This window comes from Pipra filicauda, unplaced genomic scaffold (genome assembly GCF_003945595.2).
Source record: "Pipra filicauda isolate LSUMZ 115617 unplaced genomic scaffold, ASM394559v2 scaffold57_size4234018_pilon, whole genome shotgun sequence".
Classification (NCBI taxonomy): domain Eukaryota; kingdom Metazoa; phylum Chordata; class Aves; order Passeriformes; family Pipridae; genus Pipra; species Pipra filicauda.
Window position 1 is genome coordinate 1,647,206 of NW_024104731.1, and position 19,563 is coordinate 1,666,768.

General features: G+C 42.1%; 1 protein-coding gene across 1 annotated transcript in view; it reads right to left on the reverse strand.

Annotated features, from left to right (window-relative positions):
* Window positions 1-19,563, reverse strand: part of RORA (RAR related orphan receptor A) — a 358,502-nt gene that overhangs the window by 323,535 nt on the left and 15,404 nt on the right. The window lies entirely within an intron of this gene.

Consider the following 19,563-nt stretch of genomic DNA (forward strand, 5'->3'; position numbering starts at 1 on the left):
CATAATTCAATATAAGTTTAAATGGTAAATAAGCTCAGCACTGAACAATGTTCTAGAGCCACCCAAACCCAGTCAAATAAATCATCTCTTTGAACAAGTAAGCTTTTAAACAGGCGTACTTACAGGAGACTAGGCTCTAAATTATTATTTTTCCTAACTTCCGAAATAAAGCTACGACAATAACAGAACCAACAAGATATTTTAGAATATCCCCTGCATGCCAAATTGGAGCACTAAGTAGTATTCCAATTTTCTTTTCCATTTCAGCTTCTGACTCACTGAAACATCCTCCTCGATTTTTACATTCTTTTTCAACAACTGTGTGTGTAAAAGGATTCCCTGTGTGGCTGCAGACCCGTTCTCTGCTCCCTGCTCCCCTGAGCACATTTTCCAGCAGAGGGGTTGGAACCTGAAGGACATGGAGGCACTTCTGAAGCTGCACCCATGTCATGCTTCCCTTAAAAAGAGCTTGCACAAACATTGGGGAAGAGACAAAACCTCCACATAAGAAGCCATTCACATGCTAAATTCTGACTGAAAGTACCCTTCTTCTAAACGAAAATAATGGTATCAAAACGTGGTTGTAGAGGGAATAACCTTGGAACAAAAACATCTCAACAGTAGAAAAAAGGACACGACAGTTCAAAACCCTGAAACAAAGGCCTCTCATTACAAGAACAGCTCTGCAAAACTCATGCCCAATAATAGCTCTGCTTTCAGCAGTACCTGTGCCCAACCTAAATCTGATTTCTCACTCCTGTAATCTACATAACCAAGCTTGCTTGGGTGCTGTGAAACGCCCAGTCATTTTGTCACCTGTAGTTCCTCTGATGCTCTCTCCCAATCCTCAAGCTCAAGCTCCCCAAGACAGCTCTCCTGCACTGCTGATCTCTGGCAGCACTGTCCTGCCTTCCTCTGCTACACCCTGATGTGCAGCACAGGGGGAATTTAATAAACCAGCACCTGCCTTCCTCCAACAGCACCCTATGGTGGATTACACCTTTAAAAAAACCAAACAAAACATCATTTAAAAAAGAAAAAAAAAGTCTTTAAGCTAAGAAACAAACTCTTTTTTTGCCCCAGAAAACTGGATTTGATTGCAAAGAACGATGAGTAAAGACAGCCCCAGCTTAACTATTTCTATGAAGGCAACTGTTGTTCAACAGGAAAAACGCAGCCCTTTTACTACCAAAAATCATCCACAAACAGGAACACAAAGGTGGAGGGGCAGCAACAGATATAAAGGGAACAGCAAATCCCAGGAGAATCGGAGGGTCTTGCAGATCCCACACTTGCACATCACCTCTGACTTCCCAAGTAAGTAACTGAAAACAGCTCGGTGCAAGAGAGCTGGAGAGAAACACACACTTGTGCTGGGCCGTGTTCTTATTCCTGACATCCCCACGAAAATTGAAGGAGATGGCAGGAGTTGAAAGCTTTTTCAGTAATGAGGGAACTGAAGTTACCAGTTATAATTCCGGCCAACCTTCCTCTTTTTTCATGCTGGGGGGGAAGAGACAACTACTATATTTTCTGAGACCATGAGGCTGCCAACTGGCTGTTCTGCTGGAAAGGATTAAAATGCAATGTCAAGGAGAACTGTTGGAAGAATGAGACTAGGAAAAGCATACAGCTGGGAGCTGGGGACTCTCCTCTGACAGTACAACATGGATTTTAATACTTCTCTGGGACCTGCAGAGCAAGGGGCTGCTCTTCAGTAATTTAATACTGACACTTTTAAGTTTACTTGGCAACGAGACCAGGAGGCAGATTCTTCTGTATAGTTTCACTGGTGTAATTCCAGGGCAGTGACAGTGGAGTCAGTGGCACTACATCATCATAAAAAAATTGGACTCACTTCACACCTTTTACCTTCTCCACAATGAACAGGACAGAGAACCTGAAAAAACTGCAACTTCATATTATATTTGTCAATGTATTCCTTCTGCCAACAGAGACATTATTTCAGTTAATCAGAAGCACCCCTTCTTCTTCTAGCATGGAATGCAGATTAAACACTGCAGCACCATGGACACACACGAGTTATGAAAGCCTCAGTCTCAACAAGGCACCCAGGTTGTGGGTGCTCTCACCACTGCCATCCTTCTCCACCTTCAATCCAGCATCTGCCACCTCCTGCAGCTTCATTTTACTCACAGAACAAGTTCTGCCAGAGAATCCACCTTTGTCAGTAAAGCAGTATCCGCAGCCATAACAAATTAATAGCAATAAATGAGTAGTGTCTTATATTGACAGTAAACTGGTGGGTGTGATGAAGAAAAGGTACTCATTTGCTTGATACATTGTGGGATATTAAAATCAATGCTTGATATTTCCAGCTATGAACCTACTCAGTTGTTTTAATTAAGCTTGAAGCCTTCTCCATACCTGAAAAATAGCTTAGCCTGAAAAATTAGCACCAATTACAAAGAGGCACTCGGAGAAAGTTCAGGAGAATGGTGGTAAGGGGTCACACAGTTTTTGTTAGGTCAAAAAAAATACAAAAGAGCTTGCTGCTTGCCATTTGTTTCCTTTACATACGTCCACATCAATGTTTTTCATTAAATTTTTTAAAACAGAAATTCTCTGGCCAACTTCTTTCCAACTATATTCCTTATAGTGTTGTCCCTTCTGAATGAAACGTGTATGGAAGGTGGTGTCAAGAAAGAACTGCAGCTGCCTGGGCAGGAACAAATGCCTGTAGAAAGTCCTGCACAGGTATCAGACAGAACACTCTTGTTTATAAAGATCTGGTCGTGAATAAACACACATACCATGACATCCCACCAGGGCCTGCTTCCTTCACTTGAACAGAAATACAGCAGTGGAAAGGGTCTCAAAGCTAGAGTGTGCAAGCAAATAGTATTTCTAAAGGGAAAGAGAGCAGTGAGAGTAGAAGGCAGAACAATATTTTTATGTAACCCAGACCAGCCTATACTACAAAATTTCATTGGCACAGTTATGTCAGCAGTGAGAAGAAAAAAACCAAAATACGCCCACAAGTGGCATCACAACGCCAGCAAAGCCTCCCATGGAGATGGAACTTTTCAGCAAGGCTGTCATTTGGTCAGTGCAGTCTCTATCATTTCATCAAATGGTTTTAAAACAGCCCAAAGGATCCATTTGACAGGATTTCAAGTGAGGAACCAGGCAGCCTCCACGTGCTGTGCTGTCCAGGTGTGGGACACACCTCCCCCCAGTGCCCGGGGGGCAGGCACAGCCCCACAGCACAGACCAGCTCTCACGGGCAGCTCTGCACCTCCTCCTGCCCCGTCACAGCCCCAGAGCAGCCACACCAGTGCCCTGGCTGGGAGGCTGTGAAAGCAGATCCTACCTAGAGATCTGCAGCCTGCTAAGCCGCTGCCTTTGAACTGCCGAGGCACTTGGTCCAATTAGAACTGCACAGAAATATTCATCCTGTCCCTGACTAAGATGAAGCACTTCTTTCAAAAGCTACTGTGGCACAGAGCCAGCACTGGGGAGTCCAAGGGTTCTGTGTGGAGCCAAGAGTTATTAATTAGTTTTATTAGTGGCAGGTCCTTAATGTGAAGTGACAGGGAAAGAGAGAATATCCCATCACTGCTGAAATATAAATTGTCCAGATTTCAGTTTTGTTGTTCCACAACACATACAGGCGGCCAGCCAGGGAAGAGTGAGGAAGAGTGAACACAGCCAAATGCCTGTATTCAGTGTTCCTGTATATTAATGGCGCACTGAAAAGACTCTGTTACCTCAGGTGGCTCTCCGGGGAACTGTTCATGAATTTTAATTATGAGGGAGGGAGCATTTTGAAAAATAACGCCGCCTGCATGTAAGTATTAAGCATGGCCTAAGCTAAGGCAGTCACTTCCCATGAAAATAAAACAGGCTACATGAGGGGGAGAAAGCCTCCTCACTTTTGCTTCAGTAGGACTGCTAGTCTTTGGAGAAGAGGATTTGGCCTCAAGGATGGATTCAACATTCGGAGATCAGCCTAAAAAAGTGTTTGAGCGCAAGCAATATTAATTCTTGTACAGACTAATGCAGACATGTAGGTAATCAGGTCACAGACAGACGTTGGGAATAAACAGTCCCATGTCAAAGGCCTCCAACAAAACATCATTACTGAGCAGGTTAGCAATGAGTCCTGAGCTGTGGCCAGTGATGCCTTTAGGCCTGCAGCTTGTTCCTGCTCTCCACTGCCCAGACTGTGGGGCTGCCCAGGCTACAACAGCACTCAGAACCCCACTGCCAATTCACTTCTATAGGCCTGTGCATTGAAGGCAGTTTATCCAGTCTGTATGAGGGTTTTAAAAGTATTTCACAAAAACCAACAACTTCAATTCTAGATTAGATCCACTGGTAGCAAAGACGAAAACGTGTCTGTGCTGAAAGAATTAAGTCTATCAAACCAATGTGTAATATGAGTTTCACTGCCACCTATTAGTTGCACCAGAGCAGTCCTGAGGTCTGAACAGCTATCAAGGATCATGCCAGGATAAGGAACATCAGATACAAGATGGAAAGTGCAACACCAGAAGGGAGGTGAAATCGCCTGCTTGAGGTCACATCCCAAGTGTTTTGGAGCACAGAATGTACACACTGCTCTGCTCCTCCACTCTGTACCTGCAGATGATATGACATATGACATTCAGGTTGCTTCCAGCATCCACTACAGTATGGCTCCTCCACAACACAAGGAATAGGAAGTATAAATACAAGCCTGCAGACCAGACCTCCAGCTAAACAAGCTGTCAATGTTATTGCTTAAAACTGCTTGTGAGAAAGAGAGGATAGGCTCTTTAGCAGTCCCCCCTTTCCCTGCCAAGTAAAGCCAAAAAAATCCTTGGAGCAGAAAATAAATACTTCCAACAGTCCACACAGCAAAACACAACTTTTTCACTTGGAAAGAAAAAATATGGGTTGGGGGCACAGGGAAGAGGGGAAGAAAAGGAGAAGAGAAAAGGGGTAAATAATCAACCATCCAAAACAAATCCTTGTGTCTGCTTTGCCATAAAGTCCTCCAATCCCAGCACTGCTCTGCAGCAACTGCCACAGATCTGAGCAATCACAGTTATCTCTGAGTAACAGTGTACCTGCAAGAAAAGACCTGGAAAAACATTAATCTGATGGAAAGCTTTAAAGCAGCTGCATTAAACAAAGCCAGCCAAGGCTACTCTCGCAACTTCTGAAGTAAATAATTTCCCAGTGGAAAAGGAGCCCCATGGACTAAACTAATAAAGAGAACTGTATGATCTAATGGTAATATTTTTAATTAAGTTAGCTTTATCAGATTGGCAGGAATGAAGTGATACCCTAAAGAAAACTAACCTTCAAACAGGAAAAAAAAAGAGGGGGGGAAGAATAAATTTGCATTCAGACACCCATGAAATTCCAGGAAAACTTCAGAACACCAGTGACAGAGCTTGTTGTATTAAAATCTCTTATGAATGTTGTTGCAGCTGGAAGACAAGCAGCTTCACGTTGTGTCTTTTCATAAGGAGGAGGTGAAAATAGTTACCTTGCTTAAAGAAAAAAAAAAAGTCACTACTAGCAGCAAAAGAAACCCAGAACCTTTCACTGCTTTGCTTGCCCAGGCCACTGATGGGGAGCACACCAAAAAAACCCCCAGCAACTTCATGACACTGCTCTCAAGGCAGAGCTCCTGGCACATGGAAGATTATTCCTACTGACAATTACAGAAGTATTAAGGGGAAGGAAAAGAATTCAAAAAGCCAAAAATGAGCTAGGCTATCAAAGACCATTTCCACTCTGCAGGTCTCCCCAAGGTACTTAAACGACATGGCAGTGCTGCTCCAGAGACTGAGTCACAGATTGGAGCTGCTGGTGTACAGAGACGGACACAAAACAGGTCTGAAAATGGTGCTGTCTTTACCAAGAGAAAGGTTCTATTTAACACTCAGAGGTCAAGACAAAGCCCTTCCCCTTGTCTTTTTTTGGAAGCAAAACCATATAATGTATCAACTCTACAGTTACTAATGCTTTAAAAGCTTAAGTTTGGACTCCAAAACCACATCTCTACTATCTCTGATTTTATTTTTAAAATAAGTGACTCAAATGAGCACATCCATTTTTAAGAATTTGGATTTAATTATGCAGAGATGAAGCTAGGAAACACAGCTATTTACCACAGCCAAAAAGATTTTTCTAGTATGTTCAAGAGGCAGGAATTGTGTTTTTCCTCGTCATTATTTTTCTCTGCCACACTCTCTCGAGTCTTCTCATCCTGAAAGTAGCAACCAAAATGGCTCTTCATATAACAGTGTCCAAGAAATGGAACACAAATTATGAAACACGAGAGAGCTGAATAGGAAGGAAAAAAAAAATCAAGTGTTTTATATCTCCTCATTCTAATTGGGATGAACAGTACATGTGTTCATTGAAAAGAGAAAATAAGCCCATTAGCTCTCAAATAAAAGACAAATATCAGGGAACACTCACAAATGGAGCTCTGTCTGTCCAAACTGAAAAATACAAACCAAATATTTCAATCCATTATGATGGGGTTTTCAGATCATCATGCAGCAGAAGAGTGAACCCCATTTCTCAACACTCAAATATCTTCTAACTGTGGCTCCTTACTAGCTCCTACAAGCTTTGCTTGAGGCAGAAAGAAATAAAACAATTTGCTCTTGGACACCTATTAAATCACCAATTTTTTATACTGCGGACTGCAGCACTGCTTTGGCTTAAGAAAATTTTTTTTTATTTTTCTGAATTCTTGAGCAAGTAGTAAAAACTCTAAATTTAAAGATGGTTGTGTGAGAGATCAAAGGTAATGTATCCATGCAAATAATTTCAGTGTACTCTTTCCAGAGCCAGCATATAGCTATTTAACTAATCTTAACAGTTCGGTGCATAAAAAGTAGTAGAAAGTCTACAGTTAAGAAAACCCAAACAAATGATATGGATAAGAATAACATATGTTTCTGAACATGCATTTGAGTCCTGTGTTACCACCTTTTTTTTTTCCACTGGTGTCCCTGACCATCGGTGACATTGGACAGCGCTTCCCAGTGCACCGCAAAGGAGTCTGAAAAGCCTGAGCACTGAAATGTCAACTTCCTCCAGTGGCAACACTCTGTGAGGTTTATGGTAACCTCGGTTCTTTCAGCAACTAGGTTTTATCGTCTTCCCTTAATAGACTTAAGGCTTCTCCCCGGCCCTGGGAAGCGATCCCCCGGGACTGCAGCAGCTCCGTGAGTGATCCCCCCGGTGCCGCCGCTCTGCCCCTCGCCGTGTGCTCGGGTCTCCTGTGCCCACTGCAGCCTCCTCCCCTCCCCGAGCTCACCAACAGTGCTCTGTGCAACGGAGCATGACAGATTTCCATGGCTCCTCGCCAGGCTCCACTGCAGACCACGAGCATTTTGCCAGCAAAAAGATCCAACCCTCTCCAGGGATCAGCCGGGGTACAGACACCCAACCTTCGGGCTCTTCGCGTGGCATGGAGGTTGTTAATTTTTATTTACTGGGTGCCAAGCAGATGCTAGCACAAAATACACAAAAGCCATTCCTGCCTCAGAGGTTTCAAAAAAAAAAAAAAAGACATAGATGAGGGAGAAGCCCAGGGGCTCGGCAGTGATGTGGAGGAAGCTTCAAGGAAATACACGGCCCGGGACAAGCTGTCTCCCAACGCCAAGCCCTTGAAAGAATTCAAATCTTCAACATCCTCCACCTTCCCTCTTATTGCCCCTCCTCACTTCCGGGGAGAGTTCACATTTTGATTAAACACAGGAGAAGCTGGAGAAATGTCTTTATTATTTAACAAGGCCTGCAAACACTCCCATGGGGAATGGAATGCCTGCACTGGAAAGGGAACTCACGGGTGCAGCGGGGCCTGCTCTCAGCAGGCTCAGTGCTGAGCCATAACACACTAATGAGACGGTCTGAGACGGATGATCTGTCCACCGTGGAGGGGAGAGCAGGCACAGGTAATTGCTTTACCCTCACTCCCAGAGCCTCCTCTGGGTGCTGCTGGAAGGAGCTGCTGGGGAAGCGGGGTAAGAGCAGTTCCAGAGCAGCACAGGAAAGCTGAGCAGGGTGTACTCACTGCAGGCCCTAACGCCACCACTCAAACCCATAGGGTGGTGTCTGCACTTCCCTTACAAACATCCTCTCACCCATCTTCATCACTCCCAGAGCTGTGCAGCAAACAGCATCATCTGCTGTCCCCTCAGTCAAAGCACCAAACAAGCCACTGGATGGTCAGACAGCCGGGTCAGAGAATCCTTTCAGCAAGGCAGAAAAGGCAGCTGGAAAGGCCTGTGCTCTTGCCTGTGGAACACACCAAAAGCAGGCAGCTTTTCCCCGGCCTGCTTTATCGCTGTGTTTGGATTAGTGCAATGTGAAACGCAGCAACTGCTGTTATGTAACTAAACCCTGAGTATACAGTTGTCATTCTGGGTAAATTTAACTCCGCAGGTTTAGGACAGAGGTCTATCGCCAGGCAGACCATGTGAACTAACAGAAATTTAAAGACACAGGGCCCTTTTTTGGGTTCCTTCCTGCACAGGACTAATGAGGTGGGTCACTGCCACGTGCCTGCCTGTCACAGAAGCCTGGTGGCCACAGCCACTGCCCCAGGGAGCTCGGGAACAGCAGATCCCGAGGAAGGCAGGGCTGCTCCTGAGGAGGCTGGATCCCTTCTCCACGTGCACTCCGACAGCAGGCACTGACAACACAGACAATCCAGGGCTTAATGCAGCGAGGAGCCAAAGTGCACGTGCCTGCACTGTGATGAAATCATAACAGGGAGCCTTATAATGAGAATGGAGTGTATTATTAGCACTGTTATGAAACTGTTTTAGCACTTGCAATTAGCGCTTCCCTATGACTATCACTTAATATTAATCTATGAATCTGTTTTCCTTCTTTTATCATTTATCAACAGCCAGGTAGTCACTGAATTACCTTTAGCTGAAACTGGTGAATAAGCACTGACATTGGAACAGTGTCAGAGAATGAGAACATCGCTCACCTAATATCTGAAAATAAACACGAGAAGGAGTAGCAATAAACACATGAATAACTCAGAACTAAACATTTCTAGAAAAGCCTCCTCGAACCTGACTATAGACTCATTTTAGAGTCTTTTGATACAACATTCTAATAAATTTGAAATACCACCAAGTTGTTGATTTGGGATTTATTTTTGCATTTTACACAGTTCAAGAGCTTCTTTCAGGTGAAGAGATACCTCTCCCAGCACAGCCCCCTGCCCTGTTCTACCAGCAGAGCTGTGTCCCCTCCTGAGCAGGCCAGAGCCTTCAGGTTTCACTGGAAAATACCGACTTCTGCCATCGGTAGAACAGTCTCTATTTTTCTAAACAGAAAATTGTTTTGAAACTTAAATGAACGAGGACATTGCAGAGGGAAAGAAGATTGTATCCTTGACTTTCACTGGATCACCTGCTGTTGACAACTTATCCTCCAGGTTAGGGATAGAAAGTGTCAAAGCTTGTCTTAGATTATTGCATTCTGAAGAAATTTACTGAAACCCTGAAAGCTAAAAATCTGTTTGTGGCATGACAAAAGCAGGTACTGAAGCAACATCCACATGTTTTAACATATTAAAAAGACAAGAACAACAGACTGTCTCTTGAAGCTCATCAAAACAATTCATAAAGTACAACACACTGTGAGAGGATGAGAACAGAAAAAAAAGGAGGAATGGTGAAGAAAAACCAATAGTTTTATAAAAATTAACAAAGAAGCATATGCTACCTGATCACTTATAAACAGGCATCTACCACTTGGCTTATGAAAAACATGTGTTCACTTTCTTTCAATTGTAAATCTTGTTGGGGCTGAAAAGCAGGATTTACAGAACTTAACAGGGATTTCTAGACATTCTGCAAGACAGCCAAGGAAGTAGCTCTGACTGCACTGCCAGACAGCCCAACATCCACAGGAATCCCACTGAACATGCACAGATCACCTTACAGTGCGTGGCTGGCCAAGTCCAACCCCTTCCACACCAGCAGATCCACTGCTTAGGAACTGTACAACAAATATAATTTTTTTTTCTCCATCTTCTCTTTAAGGAAACTCCAGAAAGAAATCCGAGAGCCCCATCAATTGCCCAAATGCATAGCTTCTATAAATAAAGCCTAATAAACTCACATAATCACCAGGCTGATGAGTGGGTAGAGATCCAGATGCTATAGCACTCTGGATCCATAGAGCTCTTCCCCAGAGATAAAAACTGTTGGCCAAAGTGCTTTTCAGCTGATAGTGGATGGCACAGCTTTGGCCAAACCAATCCTACAGGTTCCAAACCTGTCTGGCACAGCTGTAGCTATACAGAACCACAGGGGACTGAGGGAATTCAAAGGTTAAGAGTGGCAATAAATGCCATAATGCTTTCTCTATTTTCACTTTCACTGCTTCCCCCTTCAAAAATATATATCTACAAAGAAACAGTCAATCTTCAGTGATAAAAATAGAGAAAAGAGCTCATAATTAGGTTTGACCAAATACTCTTCACTTCCTTCAACCCCTAATTTATGTTGACATCAAGATACTCTTCCACCAGTGTCTGGCAGAAGAACTATATATTTTTATTATCAGAACCACTCCTTTGCAGCACTCCTTTAAAGCACCGTGCCAGATAAATGCGCTGGGTTTAAATACTTATCCCCAACCTGCAGTATTAATCACAAATTTTCCCAATGATAAGTGAACTAAAAAAAATGATCTTTCAAGCTGAAAAAGAAAATGACAGCAGCTACCTGGTAGCCTTTGTACACAAAGCTCAGCCCCAGAAGCCCTGCCCGCCTCCCAGATTGTATCACACCAGACACTCCCCGTGCATTCAGTGCCTGTTGATTACGCCCACAAGCCACACCCATCCTCCCAATTACTCCTGCCTTCATCATTCCTTTTCCCTCTAGGCTTGTAGACAGTTCTGTATCTTGTTTCCTAATAGACATAACAAGGCCTTTGATGTTCTCATCACTTCTCTTTAACTTCCATTATAGTCAGCATTTTCATTGAGACTGAAATTAGAGCTTAATGCTCCTGGTTTAAAAAGACTTTCAAATAAGTCAATTAAATGTATCAAGTGACATATATATGTTTTTTAAATGCAAAACCCCTACACAAGTCATTGGGCTGGACTTTTTTTTTATTTGAGCTGACAATGTTCCTTTCAGAATCAAGCCGCAATGCCGAGAAAATAACACCAGTTCTAAAAATGCCCATCCTAATGAGGGAGAAAGAAATTTTAAACATATACCTCCTTATTGTTGAACTGGTTACATTTATTTTGAGTTTGGTGTTGTACACTCCTCTATGACTTGCACTCTGACGACAGCAGGAGAAACAAGGTAATATATAATTATAAGGAGGGAAAATTGGAAGCAGTTGCTCAGGAAGCTGACAACAAAGCTGGCAAGGAGGATGTGTCCAAAGCAGAACACTGACTTTCTGATTCCCAGGTTCCCCCCTAAGTAATAACACAGAAGATTCGTAGGTAAGGCTTGAAAATTTCACGTTTCCAATACATTTGAGGAATGGAAATTAAAGCACTCAATCAACCATGCAATGGAAGTTGCCAATCAAGGGTTTCTAAAGTATTGATAAAACGCACCTTGGGACATGATTATTGTAACGAGTAACAGAGGCTCCTGTCCTTGTAGGAGATACTGAGTCAAACCTCATTCTCACAAGGGACTTTTTGCTCACGTCTTAAGAATTTAAAATCACAAAAGTTTGTCCACATTTCTAATAATTTTAGACTATGGAAAGTTATGAGTCTTCCATGTTTGAGGGTATACAAAAAGCATTATAAAAAGCCATAAAAGTGGTCTGATAAGAGCAGGTAATATGCTTTTCCACTCTTCCCATGCCCTGTCCCACTCCTCCTCTTGAACAGGCAAATTTCTAGTGCAGGGGGAAGGTAATTTTACCCCCCCTTGTCTCAATTAAGAAGGTAATAAAGTCTGAACAAGTTTTCCTTCAAGCACTCTGCATTTCTAGGTACACCAGCAGGTACCCAGATCTCACAGCCCTTTCCACAGGCACTCCAGGTTTTGGCTTTTTTCCTTCTGTGTCTGCTGTTCTTATTCCACAGTAACATCCAGGTTTTTAAGATGCCCCCAACTCACTTTCAGGTTAGCAGCAGACAAGGGGTTTCTGTTTCACCCATGAGTATATGTTGCCTACTTATACCAGTCTGAATTGCAATTTACCTTGGACAGTGCAGGGAATACACCATTCAAATGGCTGTGTAACATCATGAAACCCAGTAATTCCTGAGGAAACCAAAGCTGCAGGATTGAGCAGACTGAAGAGAAAGGCTCAGTGAGATCAGCACCAGGAAGAGCTACTTTACTTCTTCCTGGGGGGCAAGAGAGTGTGCAGAGCACACTCTAGATTTTAGCTACAAACATCATATATGGATATCTAAATTGCCAGAAATAACCCCACCATATTAATTTATTTGCAAACAGTTGAAATCTCAGAGCAAAGGACAGTTAGTTTGGGGACTGCCTGACAGCTCGATCATAATAGCTCATTATTTTCATGCTTTCATAGCCTAAGGACTTTGGGCACATTAACAACAAATAAACTTCTGAGGATAATTAAAACATAACGAGAATTCCTTCCTTAAATGACTACAAGAGTGAAAGCAAAGAATAGATCCCAACATGCCATACCAGTATGTGACAAAAAAGTAAAATCAATGAAGAAAGATAACAAAAACCTGGGAGTTGTTTTATTTTTAGGCACCTCCCAACCTTTTCTTCTACTTGCCAGTGTGCCTTTCTGGCTGGCTGAACTAGTTACTCAAAGCACCTGACAGTTTCAGCTGACTCAAGGAACACATTTAAGCTTTATCTGTGCAGCAGAGTTATTTGCATCAACTCAGAGTCTGTGCTTTTGACAGTTGTCTCATTTAATTGAGTAAAAAAAGCTGTCAGTCTAAAGAAACTGAGCCCAAGGTAAACTCACTTTGAACTAACCATCTGCCAGAGCATCTCTCAGGACAGTCAATACTTAAGGATATGGTGAATCCAGTTCTCTGGATCCCTAATTAGATCATTCCTGAATTAAACTGTCAATAGCCCTAAAAATTCAATGTGCACCTTGCAACTACGAGCTAAGTCTCTTTTCCCTAAAGACAAGCATGAGGGAAAGCCCACAAAATCTCTTTGATAACTATACAGTAGAACAAAAACATTTTCCTGACAGATTAAATCCATACAGCCAGCCCCCAATACATCAATTTCTATGGATATGCTGATCCAAATACAGGTTTCCATGTTTTATCACAGCACAAAAATAAAAAGCAGCAACATCCCAGAAGAGGAGAAAGCAGATAATATTGCCCTGGGGAAGATTTTCCTTCAGGTCCCAGCAGTCCTGTGGATCAGGCCTGGTCAGGGAATATCCTAATTGGAGTGCACACACAGGACTCGGGGCTCGTGCAGGTCCGTGGCCTTTCCAGCTGCAGCAGCAAACAAATTACCCACTTTCCATGAGAAAGCCAGTGGATGAAGAACCAGATTTACTGCTACTGCAAGTGGTGTTTTAGAGCCTCCCTCCCAACTGCAGCCTGGTGCACACACAGCACAGAGCCTGGTGCTGCTAAAATAAGATTTCACAGGGGTCTGATGCTCATTATCAATTACAAACTCCACTGCTGCTTTTTTTCTGCAGAGGAATCATTTTTAAACTCACTCCTCTATATGGATTCTCTAGTGTCTAATAATAAGTACTTTTCTTTAATTGCTTGCAATTAAGCCTCTTCTGCATTCCTGTTCTCGGAAAACTTGCGGCTATGTCATTATCTTTGAAAGATCTGTCCTTCTGTCAAACATGACCAAAACTGATGGGTTAAAGAATAGTGGTGGGAGGGGAAACATACCTAAAATTGAAATCCCCATGGAAGAATGAGAAGCAAAGGGAATATGAAGATGACAACCTTGAGGGTAAGAGAGTAAGAAAGGAAAATGAATGAAAATATCCTGTTTAGTTTACTGCCAAGAAACAAACAGAATTCAGAAGTCTATCTCTGTTCATACTGTTAACTCTTCTGCCACTACAAACCTGCCACCTTTTTTAACCCCCAGCATTTTCATGCACAAGCAGATGAAGCAACATAGCACTGGAGTACAGTTATTAGAGGGCTTCAAAAGCTACTTGGATCCGGTTTAGCTTCTCTAGAAAGTCTAGACAGACCATTTCAGGGGCTGGAGCTGAGTGCTGGAGAGGTAAAGATTAATTTAGCACTCTTAGCAGACACAAATTAACCCTATTTATCTTCATTCGAGATTAGAGATGTTAGCATCCAGTCTTGCACAGAAAACAAGGCCCTGAAATTAGGAAGATGTGACTGAAAAAGCAAAGTAATAAGGCAGCTACTTCTGTGCCACTCCATTTACAACAGAAGGTGGGAAGCCAGGCAAAACAAAAACCTAACTCAATGTACAGAACTCCTTTTTCACTGTCTTACTTTCAGCCTCAGCATCCTGGCTTATCTAGGAAAACTATTTGTCAGCTAACTGAATTCTCAAGTCCCTGAAAATTAATTCCACATTTGTAGTTTCTTTGGAATATTCTCAACCCTTTGAAATACACGAGGAGTTAATCCATTCAAAGAGGGCTGTTGTTCAAAGCTACCCCTTCTCACATTTTTTTGAGGAAGGATTCAAGTGAATATAAGAGCCTGGGGTTTACAACCTGCATTTTGTACCTGGCCATGACCTGCTAATCTTCAAAGTCTATTGATCCATGAATGTTTCTGGAGTAAAATCATTGATTCTTTGGAGAGCCAGAAAGCAGCAGCTAAAATGTGAATGTCTGGAGGACCTGTATAAATAAATGGTGAGATTTTGAATTACTGTAATTAAATAAAGCTTTTTCAGCCATTAAAATGTAGTATGTATCATGACAATTTTATGAGGATTCCTGGTTTGGGGTTTGTGTTTGATTTGGGGTTTTTTGATTTGCTTTTTGTTTTTTTGTTTTAGAGTGGTTTTTTTAAGCAATATAAGCGGTATATAAAGGGCCAAATTCTACCCTCTGTTATGCAATGTATAGATTCTGACAGCAGCTTCATAAGTGCACATGAAAGCATATTTAGGCCCTGGAATCAGCCATAAAAAGTTAAATGGTATTGCATATATAGAGCTGGAAGTGTCATTCTATCTGAAATATTTCCCAATCAGTAGCAGACATAAATTACTTGAAGATGAAGATTACATAGGGCCTGAAAAAAAGGAGTTTGAAAAGGTGTCAGATTATAACAATAATTGCACTAGGTCTGACACAGCCTAACTGCAGTGGGCCACCTATGCTCAGCATATGGGTTTGACTATTTCTTTTTTTGCTCACAGTGAAACACAGGGATGACTTTTTTTGACTGCTGCATTAAGCCTGTAAAGAATGCAAGGGTCACAAGAAAGGAAGGACTCTTCCTGCATTAACAAGAACACAGGGCTGCATCTCTCAGAGAAATCGTGTTCAGCTTTACTGGGTTGGCAACCATGCTCAGCAATTGGAAAATCGTGCCATTTAAAACATGAAGATCCAGTAGTAAACCTTCCAACAACTAATTTTTATAATCTTGGCTAGAAGGAAAAAGTAGAGAGAGACCACTTTGCCTCAATTTATTTTCGCCCAGGCAGTTGCAGGTGGGGGAAGTACCCCCTAAATGAACTTAGCCACCTCTAATTCTTTCCTGGAAATCATGCTGGCGAGACAAATTCCTTTCCCACTCCCGGCCTGAAGCAACCATAGTGCCCCACATGTGAATTTTCTGTACCCTAACACAGGGGCCTTGCTGTACAACATCTTTACGGTTTAAAGGAGAGAAACGGGTATACTCAGGGTGATTCCCTGACTTTAATTTGGACACCAGTCTTCAGAAGAGTTACCCTTTTGGGTAACTCCCTAAAGGAGCCAACTGCTTTATGCTAGACAGCATGGGGCATTTTGAAGAGCTGACTTCTGTATCCATATCCACTCTGCAAACATGCACTGTTAGATGAATCCTCCAGGAGCTGACTGCTCCAAGTTCGGCACTTTGGGTAAGAGGTATCAGTTGCATACCTGAAGACAAGCAGTCCTGGAACACCCTCCTGGAGCTATTCACTGTGGAAAGTGAAACACAATAATGCTTCTTATCAGCCTTGGAGACCTGCCCCTGCCCTTCTAATGCTTTTCAAATGACCAAGAAAGGGAAAAAAAGATCAAAACAGATAATGCAGACCTTACTCCTCTGTTTGCAAGGGAAATGGCTGGAGCTTCCAGGCCACTCCAGTAGAATAACCAAGGATCAGAAGAGCTGGAAAGTCAGACTTTGTGAGGAAACTCGGTGAACATCTTCCACCAGGGCACTTTGTGTTGTTGGGCCTTGCAACACCAAATACTGCAGCTGAGAGTAAGGATGCACAGTGCTCCACCATGGCTTGGAGTAACTGATACCAACATCAAGTGCTCGAAGCCATTTCCAAACATTCCTCACTCCTCTGGTTCCCAGCCATCAGAAGCCTCTCTGAACAGGTTTCTCTCATTTTCTGCTGTTTCCCAGTCCATATTATGCCTTTTTTTTTTTTTTCAATTTGCCCATTAATCAGCTATGACAAAAAAACCAATATTTTCATACTTCTTCCTTCAGCCCAAACAGCAGCTTCCACTTGCTCTTCAGGATTTATGTTTTCAGAGACAAGACCTACCCAGGGTACCATTAGGATTTTTCCACGTTTCTGCCAGAACTCTTCAGGGTCATTGGCACACACTGAACCTCCTCGGAAGCATCAAGGGGAAACCTGATGTAGGCAGCAGAATATACCCTCTTACTTGTCAAATCTAAACTGAAGACGACTAATCACTCTTGGAGAAAGTAACTCTTTATACTTTAGGTTAGACACTGGCACCCTTATCTGCCATAGGAGGGACAAGTCCCTGACTCGGGAAGAAACAGAGCTGAAGTTCCTTTTTTTTTTTTTTTTATTTATAGCTGTTACTGTATCATTTAAAGCAAGTGAGAAATAATTACCAAAGTATTCTCCCTTCAAAAATTCCTGTTACGTACATTACAATGCCACGATTTTGACTGTGTAGTGTACCAATGACAAGAGCAGCAACACCACTCTTCCAGCAACTACTTTTACGAATCCTGTCTTTTTGCCTTTAGGAGCCCACAGATTTTACTCTGCCTGTTGGATAAGATTGTTGCTTGCACCGTGTGTGACTATTTCCTACCACACAATACTGATCACACATCCAGCATCGCCAAGGCGAAAGCAAACAAAAAACCTGGCACCGCTTTGACTTTTTACAAACTCTAAATAAACTGCTTTGAAAGTGAAGGGTTATGTAGGAAACCTTCCAAGAGCCATTGAAACCTCTGCATATGTTTGTTGCCACTTGCAGTGAGCCCAGGGCACGGCGGTACCTCCACCTGCGGGGCTCTGCGGTCTGCTCTCACCTCACCCCAGCAATTAAGTTTCGGAGTATTTCACAAAAAAACATTCCTTTCCCTCAGGCTGAGTCTTACAAAGAGAATAAAAACAAAACAAAAGCATTGGTAACCAGTCTCATGGCAAAAAAACCTTCTTAGAGCGTGGCTGGGCTAGCAGCTCCCTGTACCGAGGCGCTTGTTTTAACGGGGACCCTTTTCCAAGGAAACACTGGATACTGCCTCTTTGATATTCAGAATTGGTAGTGACTACTGCCAGCCCATAATCTGAGATGTTTTCAGCAATCAGCTAAAGTTCCCTGAAAAAAAATCTGTACACAAAAATGTCTTCAAAGAGACTGGAGCTTAATTTCATCTAGCCAGAAGGAAGGTTGTTAGGACAGAGATGAGCAAAGCTAAATTTCATTAAGCTATCACAAAGTTTACTCACCATGAAAAACACTTGGCTATAAATGAGGAATAAGACATATAAGAAATAAATAAGTGAGAAATACCTACAGGCAAGAGACTGAGAGGGCTGGAGCATAAGCAGCACAGAGGAGAAAAAGCAGAATAGTAAAACTAAGTTACTCCAACACAAGGCAAGTGAAACACAGCTTATTAATTCTCAGTGGAGGGAGACACCAATTCCATTACACTTTCAACACGAAAGGCATACAAGTCAGTAAAATAATAACCTACTGGAACCTTGTTTTTATTAGTCTGATTGTCAGTACTTATCTTACTAAGACAAAAATCAACACTTCCTCTGACTCTTCCCCAGCTGTTCATCTTTCAGAAGCAGCACTTCCAGTGCATCCATTTAGCAATTTATGAGCCTACCTGTGTCTGCTCCTGTTGTTCACCACATCAATTTTCCGAAACGAAAACATCTCCTTGTTTCCATTAATTGGTCATTACAACATGTTGATACCAACAGTTCATCATTGGTTATAATTCTGTCGATTAAAAGAAATCAGCCTGGGAGATGAACTCTGCTAATGGGACATCACCCCCCCCTGCATTTGCTGTTACCATTTAAACCCTCTTCTGCTCTTTTAGAAATACTTGATAAAACTTCTTTTTAAATGCTTTGAGTGGAACCTTCATAGCTCAAGGTAGCTGGTTTATTCTCCTGGGATCTAATAAAAAGCTGAAAGGATGACTTATGATATTTTGGATAGCTCCAGTTCCTGAATTCTGCTATGATAACTCACCCTTCAGGGGAAGGAAGTACCTACCCTGGCACCTCCATCTTCCAAACAGGCACTCAATCTAAAACACAGAAAATCTTAGGGATTCCAGTTTTTTAAAAGGGTCAGAGTTTCAAAATCACACAGACCCATTAGGGGAGATGAATTTTCACACCTGTTCACTGAAAGTAAATACAGCACACGTGTCACTATCAATTAAGCAACGTTCATTCTTTTTCCCTGAAGATGAACCTTTCCTCTAGGAATATAAATGTTTCACTTAAATTTTAATATCCATCAGGTCTCACCATCTTCATGTTGGAAAAAGAGCTCTTTAGAAACCCGCTAAGCTCAGACAAGAAAGCTTAAACAAACAGAATAAATATAAGCGTATTTTTGGAAATAATTCTTGTCTTAGAAAAATTACTCCCATGCCCACTTGGGTGTGATAAATGCTAAGAGTAAAACCTCTTCTGCTTCCTTCCTCCATACAGAAAAGAATGAAAGAAATCAATGTTGTTTTGCTGCAGATTTAACACATAATATCTTGGTAACACTTGCATTAGCAAGATTCAAACAGAAAGAAGAGCAGAAGCTTCCCTAGTCTCCTGGGAAGCAGTACAACCTACTTCAAAAGGACAACATGTATATATTGAGGAAGTAAGGAAACAGAATTTCAACAGATATTTCTACTCCTAAAATGAGAATTGTCGTTCAGGACATCAGTGATCTTAGGAAAAGATGCAAAAATTAGAGAATCAACAGAAACCTAAGCCACTTTTTAATAGCTGAATATAAAAAGAGTCTTCAATATAATTGACAAAATTATGATGAATCAAGCAGCTAAAAATCAACATGACATAACAGTGATGGGAATTAATGGAGAATTATTACACTATTAACAGGATTTGCATGATGCCCCAATGCAAGGTCTTCATACTAAGATTAAGGTTTTTTGTTGTT